We start from the raw sequence: 12,051 nt of genomic DNA, 5'->3' as shown, positions 1-12,051 counted from the left end.
GAGAACTCAAATTGAAGTCATTACTTAAGTTCTAAACATTAAATAGGTATAAGCTTAAGATTAGATATTCTTCTCCTAATAATTGAATGCCCTTAGTTTGTTGGTGAGGTTTGGTATTTATAGCCCCTTCTGCTCCAGGTATATCTTTGCTGCCTCTGGGTCCATCGCTTCCTGATATACCTTTCGTGCATATGGTACCTTTGTTCGCCGCGTGCTTTCTCCAGTCGAACTCTGCCACCTCAGCTGACCCACGTTCCTTCGGAAACTTCCCAACCTTAGTACAGATTGTACCTTCGTTCACCGCCATCCTCTGCCAATCTGGTTCCGCCACATCATCTCTCTCCACGTGCTTTGATTATGCGTGTAGATAAGAGATTTGTGCATTTAATGCTGATTAGATATGTCATCTACCTCTGTCTCTTCGCCAGCTGCCTCCTCATAGACTAGGCTTTTACTTCTTTCATCTTAGCCGTCGAGGCATTCTTTCTTGGGACGAGATAAAGTAGATCTACGAAGGTATCCTCTGTCACTTGGATTCCTCTGTATAGCGAGGGATATACAGTTATCTTGTATGCGACCACTGAGATCGTGACACGTGCTCCGCAGAATATTGGTATTCACAGATTGAAGATGACAATTTGGATCTTCGCCGGGAAGTCCTTTAAACTTCAGTAAGTGGTGACTAATGATGTTGTTGTGATTTCTTCTCATAATGTGGAAACTAAAAGTTCGTGCTCGACTTTTACATATTGTGATAAAACCGGTTTAGTCACGTCTGAAACAGATCAAGATGATGGTAGTTTGCCTAACTACAACAAGTCAGAAGAGGATGAGAAACCATCTTCTAGATCTACTGATGATCAAACGAAATCTTGTGGAAAGGAAACTTTGAACCGATTCCGTGTATGTGATCTTAAGGAATACAACTTTCAGTCACTTGTCAGGAAACTTATACTTCTTCAACATACTGTGGTAAAAATATTTAAAGAAGTTTTTTATCTTAAAAAACTGAAAGATCATTCCTCGGTAGAAAGACAGATTATACCACTACCAGATAAGATCAACTCAAAAGAATGAGAGGAAAGAGTTGATAATCGCTTCTGGAAAAAGGTTTCTCCTCACCCATATCGAAACAATTCTTGTTTTGGTGAAGAACAACTCCAGAAGAAAGGGAAAGAGAGAATCTCTGCCAAAAGAAACAATCAGGAATTTCCGATAATTGTTTCAGATAATCACATTGATGTTGATCATAAGGAAGTCCTTAGAATGAAAAAATCATATGAAAATCTCATTGAATGAATTAAGAGAGATTTATCTATCTCTGAGAATTCTCACATTAGTACAGTTTCTCCATATGATCATATCTCTAGAGTTAGAAAAGATCATCATCTTGGGAGAAAATATTTTGGGCAGAAATTCCCTAAGAGAAACATGAACTATGTTTTTGATACTCACTGTAAGCTAGAAAGATCTTACTCCGATGCAACTTAGTTGTATCAAAATTGGTGCACTCTCATCCTTTTTCTTGCTCTTATTCATGGATTTGAAAGGCACAATAAACCTGGAGCACATTTTTTTGTGTAGTTGTTTATCAGAAAAGTTGTGACACTTTGATGCGAATCCATGGTTGTCTGAAAAATGTTCATGATTAACATGATCTTTCAAAATAGGTTTTATTTAGAATTTTTAAATTTTAATAAACCTTCCAGCTTGAGAAGTACGGACAAAGGAAACAAAATATATTCTTTAATATTTTCGGATTCTCCTGATATCTTTCGTCCGAAAGTTGTCTCTTATTAAAGGGAAACTATCTCTTGCATGTATTCTGATATCCTGATCAATCCTTTTAAATATATATATAACCGAGCATGCCTCCAATAACTCGCAGTATCTCAAAGGCTAATAAGGAGGAAGCTCAAAAGGTTAGATTGTCAAGGAATCAATACAGAGAGGAAGAAGAAAAACATATCAAATATCATGTCTGACTATGATTATGATAGTTCAGTTGGATCACAAGATGAGTCATGTCTATTGGCTTACAACCTACCAGATCCAACCAAAACTAACTGGATTCGTTCTGATAGTATGATTGACTATATCCAAGGTTTTGAGGAACTAAGAACCAATCTCATAATAACGGTTCAAAATCAAGATTGGATCAAAGATAAGATTGAGGAAACAAAAGCTGATATTGCTGATAAGAAGGTTCAAGTTGAAAATTTTGAGAAACAAGAAGTGGTTGCAGACAAGTCTCTTGAGACATGCTTCAAAAGTTTGAACACTGAAGAAACCTCAGTGAACAACAAGAGCACCACTAGAGATTAAGTTATGCTGTAATATTTGATCCAGGAAATATACATCAATTTTTGATTACTTTCAATGATTGTATTAGGTCTATTATGAATAAAATAACACATGGTTACGGATTTGGCGTGTTGGCATTTTCTTCTTTAGGGGAACTAGGTGATGAAACCATTGCATTTCTACGTAGATTGAAGAACTGCCTTGCCAGCTATGATGCTAATCACAAAATAGGTGGTTCACTTTTTCACAGGATAGGTATTACTATCCAAAAAGGTGTTGGCCCCCATCTTGTCGCTCGGTTACCTACTACCGCTTTGTAAAAGACTATTGGTTTTTTATCATAATAATTAAAAAAAAAACTATCTTATTATGAATAAAATTATTTGGTTTATAATTTTTCTTGTGATAGTTTATGATTACACAGCCTGTTCTTGAATGCTTTATCTTATTGCTATGTATGTGTATGGGATGTTTGATTTCGGTTTTCTAACCTTGATATTCGATCTCATATGTTGTGAACCCTTATGGTTTGAGTGACTTTTTGGTTTAGCAGGATTAAGTTCTAGCCCATGTTGGTAGGATTTATCAAAGGATCATGAGGGGTTATGATTGAAACAATATGTGAAAAAGTCATAATATGTTGAATCGTTTGCTTTAGCATAAAAGCGTATGTGTTTTGGGGTTTTCAACTTTTGCTTGCAATAGTTAAAACTGGTTTTCAACCTTTCTCTCGTAAAGGTTGGTTGTTGTTATTCTTTTGTTTTACATAAGGATGACAACATAATGATATTTCGTTATCAATTCTCCCTGGAAGAAGATGCAAACATATTAGAGAAGAGGATGCGAAATTTGAGGTAACGACTTTGTTAGTTAATCGTTTTCCTGTTTAAGAAAAGCCTGAGTTTATTGCGTATATTATTGCTTTTGCTTAACAACATTTCGGTATAATTGATGTTTTATTCCATTATTTGTGTATGGATGAGTGTGTGATTCAATTTTTTCCGGTTAAGAAAAACTATTGTTATCTTGCTTTATTGTTTGGTATCAATCGTTTAGGCTTACAAAATTTCGGTGCAATTGCGGTGCTTTAATGTCTATGTTGTTTCAATTGCTTCCGGTTGAGGTGAATAATTACGCAAGTTGATTTATTTGGTTTGTATGAATTTTGTATGGCTTAACGAAAGAAAAGATTTATGGGATGAATTTTTTAGTCCAATTCAATTCCGGATAAGAGAAACTAAGTTAATTCTGATCTTAGTTAGACTTATCAGAGTGGAGTTTTCGGTTATTCAAGTCTAATCGAATGCCTTAACAAGGAATGCTAGTTAACTAACCTAGTACTTGTCTTGTTTAAAAGTTAAAGGTCCAAGTTATATGGATAATTAGAACCTGATGAGAAAAATAGAGTTATCTTTATTTTGGTCTTATCGAACAAGCGATTGTATTTGTACAATCGGTTTAGCAGAGGAACTAAGGTGCTTAGTCGATTTTTGGTTTGCTAAACTATTAGGGAAAATTTCTTCGGGCAATTGTTTCCTTGGTTACATATCAACACAAAATTACTTTGTAGTTTGGTTTTGATATTGGTTATCAAAAATGGTGTGTGGAACCCTTGTGCTTAACTCTTATAGGTTTGCAAGTCTATTTTGAGATTTGTAAGATCCTTTCGGTTTGTCCTTTATTTGCTCGTACCTTTGTCATTTTGTGACAAAAAGGGGGAGAAATATATGGAGTAAACAAATGATACTGGTATTGATTTATATTGATTGGTATCACTAAGGGAAAGGACATTTGTGCTTAAACGTTTATCTAACGAAAGAGTAAAGCTTAGACTAAGGGAGGGTAGCATATCATATGATACTTGTAGTTATATGGACTACAAAGGAATAAAACAGACGTGGGGATTGATAAAATCTACCTATCTTACCTTTAGGGTGAGTATTAGCTTTGTTATTATAATGTCAACAGCGGCATTTATGGATTGAATGTGTACAGGTTATTGTGTTGTTGAATTTGGGAATCAAGCGTATGTGTAATGAATTCTTGTAATTCGTTTATCCATATGATGTAAGAGTTTTTTCAATAAAATTGACAAAGGGGGAGATTGTTAGAGCATAGCTCGATTGAACCTACCAAGCGTTGGTATATCAAGTTTGGTTGTCATATTTTAGTGAACCAAAACTCATTTAAAGAGTCGCTTGATTATGTACTAGAGTCAACTTCGTATAGATTAGCTTGAAAGTATTAGGATATGAGACATTACAAGTATTGAGAAGACTTGAAGAAATGAAGAAGTAAGGAGCTACAACGACAACATCATCCTTCCACTTGAGGTTAGTGATATTTGACTTGAACTGTTTCATTCCCTAACGTATCTTTCAAGTCGTGCATATTGAAAACATAATTGCGAAGCATGAATGATTACACTCTAGTTAGACATAGTATTAAGGAATACAATATGAAGTGTAATGCTTATCTTTTGAACTTCATATATAAGACATCGACATAATCGTTTGAATGCTATTGTGATTATGTATGGGTATGAGGTGAAGATTTAATCCTAGGAAACAATGTTTTACATTAGTTTAAAGGAAGTAAATTCATGAACTTGTTTCGTGAATCGAAAGGGAAATCACTAGGCTTATTGGTATTGTTATTCATTGCATATCTTTTGAACTACTAATATGTGTGATTATTATAACCGCTCATGACTTGTTTATGTTCTTGGTAAAACTATTCACAAGGCCTGACTTTTGTATTGGTATGACTTTTATTAGTGAAACCAATCTTAAGTAATCACCTGAGATGGTATGATCGGTTTAGTGTTATTGGTATGACCAACTCTAGGCAAAGGGAAACTTATCCTATGAAGAGGTGCAACCGATCACAAAAGGGGAATCGATCCTTGTAAGAGGTGCAACACGTTTTTAGTAGATGGGGGAACCGATCCTATGAACATGTGCACAAGTTTTTAGTGAAAGGGGAACCGATCCTATGGACATGTGAAACAAATACAAGTAGTTGTCATAAGTATGTGGGGGACCAATCCTGGTACCTAGTCAACCGAAATTTTGAAAAGCTAGTGTGACTATGCACAATACTCACATGGAGGTAGAACCGAAACTTTTTTTGGTATAACCGATACACCCATTATTTGTGATTGAATGTTCTTAATCAATCACATAGTTCTTGAAAGTCAGATGAACCAATTCTAAACTTCTTTGGAAGTGTGGTAAATCGGTTTCAAGATTGTAAGTATGAAAGAGGACTTACAAAGTAAAGATGTCGACATACTTTGAACATGTGCAGTAACACTTATCTTTTATTGTTCAAAGATATTCCTTAATGATAGGTGCAGAATACACCTTATTTACTATCTATTGTTTATGCTTACTCTGCTATGTTTTCTTTTAAATTATGCATTTTACGCGTGTTTTGAGTTTTATAGCTACTCTGGAGTTGCACGGAATAAAAGAAGAAGAAAATATCCTAATTTAATCCAAAAGGGCACAATGGTCATAAAACAAGAAAAAATTATTTGGAGCCAAGCCAAGGTTAAGGGGCAACTCGATTTGGAGAGGTATAAAATACATGACAGCTGACGTAAGGGGGTTGCCAGATGGGTAGCCCTTATCCAGAAGGTGGGTGTGTTGTTAGCATCCAAATCCAACGTAACCCTAAAGTCGAGAAACATCATGTCAATCATTCTCACATGAAATTTAGAGAAGAAATGAAGCAGCCGTTGCTGCTATTGTTTGTCCGAGAGATTTAAAGAGAAATTCAGAGAAATTGAGAGATAAAAAGGGGATTTAAGACCGTATGTTGTCCAAATCGAGAACACAAAGATGGTTTGAGTTATTGCTGCTACTATTGAATTCGAAAGATAAGCAGACGGAGGAATCGAGATTTGAAGAAAAATTGGTTGCTTCCGTTAATGGAGGAGATAATGATTTTGCAGTTAGTGGTGTTCGCTGCTTGAATTACAGAATGGGGAAAAGAGAAAAGAAATTGTAATGAATTTGAGAATCTCATAAGCTAGGGTTCAATGATGAAGTGTCGTTGTTGATTGAAGATAAGATGCATATGGTGATGGTGGTATCTGAGATGGGTAATTCTACAAGGGGTTTTCCTTCTGAGTCCAATTGGTAGTAGGGGTTTGAGAGAAGAAGAAGCAGATCGAGATTAAAGGAGACAGGGTGATGGTGTATTCAAACAAGGAGAAATGAATGGGTCTGTGTAATTGAATCTGGTGGAGGTATGAAGACTGGGTTATCTATGCCAGTACTGCAGCTGAAGCCTGAAATGAATGGATGATGCTTGAAACTAGATGAATGTTAAGAGTGTCACAGGAGAAGAACGGTCTGAAATCGGCCTGAGAATTGTCGTAAAAACAGAGGAAACTCTGTCTGTTTTTCTGCTCAGGCGAGTCAACTCGACCGACGATGACCGATCCATCTCAGTGATCCAGCTGAATAAGACCAGTTAGCGGAGTAAGAGAATCTGACTCAGTGTCGGACTTCCCTTCTTCCTTGACTTGTTGACCGTCAGAGACCGTACGCTTGACCGTTAACTTTAACGGAATATTCCGTCGACGTCAACAAAACTCAGGTGGCCGGTGGCGACATTTCAAGTAGAATTTCGGTGATGCCGAGAATTTTTCAGGCGGACAAAAATACAGGTATTTGTGAAGAATTCTCTAGACTCATCTAGGCTAATGGGTTTGAGGAATTGGACTTGAATTTGGAAAGTGAAGATGGAAGATTTGAGAAAGACAAGGACTTGGAAAGAAGACTTACAAATGGAAAGGGATTCTATTCCTAAGAGGAATGCAAACAAATTGAAGCCTATAAATATAGAAGTACTTTACACACTTCTACACCTTTACATACACAACATTTCTCTTTTCTTTATTCTTTGTGTGAACTCCTTAGCATGAGTAGCTAATTTTCTTATTGATTGAGTATAAATTCCTAGTTCTTAACATGATTTGAGTTTTTGCTTTAAAATCTACCTTGAAGTTTTTCACATGATTATCGTTTGTTTTTACTAATAGGAATGTTTATACATTCATGGTTGATTGATAGATTGTTTAGGTGGCCAAATAAATTGATTTGTTAATTGATCTAAAGCTAGTGAAACTTAGGGGATAAGTAATCGTTTCTTGACTCTTTACACAAGTAGCAAACACGAGACCTTGCGGAGGGATTCCATGGAGCAATTGTGTGTGAAAACAACGTTAGCAAGTAGACCTTGATCTAAGAGTCTAACTACTAACATCAACCTAATAAATTCATAGATCTTAATGTGTTTAACTAAATTACATCTTGAGTGATCTACTACTAGGTGGTTTGGTAAATAGAATCCGGTAGTCGAGAACTTCCGTATCCGGTGATATCATGGATTTAGGGGTTAACACTGATCTAGTTGATATACCTACGGTTGGTGATAATCTGTGACTAATAAAAAATGGAAAAAAACATAACTTGATTCATTTTTTTTGCAACGAATAAGGATTCCTTGATCTAACTTCTCTTATTGATTTCCTTTATCTTTTTAATTGCTTTGTTTACTTTCTTTTGCTTTTAAAATCTAAAACCAAAACCCCCTTTGTGACATTATAAGACAACTAAAACCTCTTGCTCCTCGTGGGAAGGAACTTGACTACACTATATTACTTGTTAATTAAGTGGAAAAATATTAATTAATTTGTTGTGGTTACGACACGCATCAAATTTTGGCGCCGCTGCCGGGGAGAAGCGGAGCAACTTTAGTTGTTTTTATTTTATTTTCGTTTTATTTTTATTTTTGTTTCTAACTTTGTTTTATAGAATTTGTATTTCAGGTACCAGTTCCATGTATGGTAGACAAGAGCAAGCATATTACAACAATCAATACGGTTTTCAACCTCAACATTATGGAAACTTCCAACCATCCTTAGGATACAATCAAAACCAATATTTTGGATATGATCAATTTCCTACAAAACCTTATGGATATTCTTATACATATCAGTAACCTTATGACGGGTATGTAAGTGGACAATCACAGGGATAGAAGGATAGTTTTACTTCTAATAAATTGTTTTCTAGTAATGTGCAGACAGAGAATTTGGAATATACTCCTCTTCATCGTGTTTTTCCTTCACTCTTTCCAAAAGAGGAGATACAGTATAAAAACTCTATTAATGGTGGAAAGCTTATTAACGTCAGGAAACTTGCACACAAATTATACAAGTTGGAAGATGATGGAGCCTCAGAAGAGGTTGTCACAGAAACTAATAGGACCATTCATATGGAACTTAAACGACGTCTGGATAAAGGTTATGAAACCGATGAAGATTCTTATTATGGTGAGTCTGAAAGTGAAGATGATTGTGTTGAAAAGGACCAACCTTTGGAGATTTTTGATGACGCTAGTGTATCTTACTCGATCCTTGATCTTAATAATGATCAATCACCTATTCAAAAGCTAGATCTTGAGGAAGATGCAATTAGTGCTTTTAAAAAATTCCTTAGGGAAAGAAATGAGTCTGCGGTAGTGTATGAGCCTTACAACAATGAGGAAGTTATTCCAACTCCGGATCATAATAACGATCCTTCACCTATTCAAGGAGATCTTACAATCTATACCGACGAAAATCATTTTAGTGAATGGCCAGATTCTGATGATGAAGATGTTGAAGAGATGATGCTCGATAATGAAACCAAATTGATTGAATTCGTGGAAGACCCAATTGAACTTGCCAATGATTTTAATGATGCCAAGACTTTGGTTAAGGTAGAAAATAACGAAGAATGGTTGCAAGATTTGATAGAGGCCCACGATATACAAGAGGTAAGTAATTCATATGAATTCTCTAAGGATGAAGAGGATTCCGCAAAAAAAGAGATTGGGCAAGGTTTGTCTAACACTTTGCATACTGATTCTTCTCTTTACCTCTTATGTGCTTCGGAAGTATTTTTGAATGATTTTGTTTCTAGATATCCACCATTGGAAACACTTGATGCTAACACTATGCAGGTTTGCCAAGAGGAATACATGGAAGTTCCCAAATTCTATGTTCTTTATACACTTCCGAGTGTGGAGCGATAACATTATTATTATTTTCTTGTGCTAATATTTGTATGGATCTATTGTTTGCAAAACAGGTACTGTGGGTGGATCCCCAAATTTTCAGATTGTTAGTATATGGGGAATGAATCTTACAAGAGCTAAGTCGGGACGACGACGTTAAAACAAGCGCTAAATGGGAGGCAACCCATCGGTTTTGTATTTCTTATCCTTTTGCTTTTTATTTTGTTATTTATTTTTCTTGTTCCATATCATGTTAGGATTTCCCACCTTGACTTTACTAGGACGATTCAATTACATTTAGGACAATGTAAGGTTTAAGTGTGGGGGAGTGGTTAAGCATTTATTTCAAAAAAAAATTGCATAAAACCTCCAACTTGTAGAGATTTTAGATTCCCTAGCATATTTCTAGGTATGTTTACATAGAGAATTCTGACCGACATAACTGAACTTGGAAGTGTTAGGGAAATACGTTCGGATTTCTTGCTTGTTAGAGTGTTAAATATTGGATTTAATCATGTCGGTGATGCAAATGAGGATCAGGGAGATATGCATTATTAGAGTTGTTGATCAATCATTAGTGGAGACTACTCGTATTTATATCATGTGAGGCACCGACCAAAAAAATTTTGTATCCGAATAAAGAGCTTTTTTTTTAGTGTGTGTCACCGTACGTTAATTCCGGGTAGAATGGTGATCTACCCAACTTCACACCAATTTTCAGCACTATTTTTGATCTCTTGAGTTCTAATTTTGTCAATCATGAGGGTGACATCTATAGATGAAAGCCTCCTTCTTGTAGTTCGATTTGCAGTTAGCACCATTCTCTCGACAACAACGGGTCCATAGAAACACCTACATCAACAACAAGGGAGAAACATCAAAATCTACAAGGAAAGTTGAAGACGTTCAAGGTTTACAAGCAACGGAACAAGAAAAAAGGAAATTTTATATTCAAGTAAAGCAACATACAATGAGCAGATTTTTACATACATGTTGAAGACTTACAATACAATGAGCATAATTCTATATCCAAGTATGAAGACTTAATTACAAGAGCAAAGAAAATCAAAAGGTGAGAATTATTGAAATTTATGATATCGAGACAATACAAGTTGTGAACAATCAAGCGGTAAACTACTTTTCCTACGACCATGGTTTGTTTTATTTTCATTTTTTTTTGTATTTTATTTCTCTTATTATCAAAAAAACAAAGAAAAAAAATGATGATAAGAGAAATTTTTGTTATATTTTGGTTTTCATTTATTTAATAAGCCGTGAGGAAGGAAAAATATATAAGGAAGTTTCAAGCGACAAGGTTTTTAAGGAAAAAGGTTACAAATTATCAAGGATCTACGAAATTCAAGAGTTTATCATCAATAGTTGAAGCCAAAGACGAATACCAAGAAGATGAAGACGAGGAGCCGAAGACATTTCTATTGGATGTTGTGAGAGTGGTGTTATCATCATTGCAATCGGATGTGAAGGTGAGTAAATAATCTCATCCTCGATAATAGTGGTTGATTTCCTTTCTTAAAGATCGTCAGAAAAATGGTTTTTCAAAATGTTAAAAGATGTGAGTTTTTTAAATATTTCGGAAGTTGTCCTTACCACCATTCAACATGTTGCAGGAATTCTCTCTTCATTCCTACCTGCACACATGTGAGAACCATAAAAGTACGTCTTTTGAGTGCAATTTCCTAAAACCCTTTTTGGTGGGGCAGAAGTCGAAGCGAAATGCTTATTGATCGCTCTCAAACACGCGTTCTCTCATTATGGTGTGGTTATTTCTCACTCAACATTTAAGAATGAGAATATAACGCGCGCGTTATAACACCATAGGGGACCTTATCCATCTAAAATAGACCCAAAAAAACAAAACCAACACATTTACCCCATTTTACCTAAACTGACTAAATCACCCTTCCGTCTATTTTCATACACCATATTTTTTTCTTCATATTCGAGTAACCGACACTTCTTTTCACTCAGAAACTATCAAAAACTTCTCTCTCTCTTCCCTCAGAAACCAAATCTGAAACCATTTTTGATTTCTTCTTCTTCTAGCTCCACAAAACAGTTAATCGAACTCATAACAAAGAAATATAACCTTCCTCGAAAGGAAATTAGGTTTAATTTTCATTTTATTTTGACCTAGTTTAATGTTCTTAAGAAATTAGCCGAAGAAGAAAATGGTGAAGAAGCAAGAGAAAAATCAAGATGAAAAGAGGAAACCTATTAGGAAAGTGGTTGTAAAAAGATCTCTGAAAGGTAAATCATCACCGATTTTTGGTTTTATTTAGTGGTTTCACCTAATTTATTGTTCTTCAGATGTTTTTTACTGATTTCATTTTGATGTTGTTTTACCTAATTCGAGATTATGAATCTTAGGTTCTGTAGAAATTCGATTATGAATCTTAGGTTTCATCTGCTGATTTCATACTTAGGTTTTTGTAGTTTCATAGTAGATTTTTTTTCTTCAATGGTTTCTTTGATGAGACCAAATCTGGTTTCCATCATTTTCATCAACATATGGTTTTATAATGTTTTGATGGTTTGGTGCTACTGGTATTGCATATGAAGGTATTGATACAGAGTATAATCTGTTTTTTTTTATGAAACCATTTTTGGTTTCATCATTTTCCAATTGTTAAATTGGTTCCACTATAACTGATA

Source organism: Papaver somniferum, unplaced genomic scaffold, assembly GCF_003573695.1.
Source record: "Papaver somniferum cultivar HN1 unplaced genomic scaffold, ASM357369v1 unplaced-scaffold_133, whole genome shotgun sequence".
Taxonomy (NCBI): Eukaryota; Viridiplantae; Streptophyta; class Magnoliopsida; order Ranunculales; family Papaveraceae; genus Papaver; species Papaver somniferum.
Note: the sequence above shows the minus strand (reverse complement) of the source record.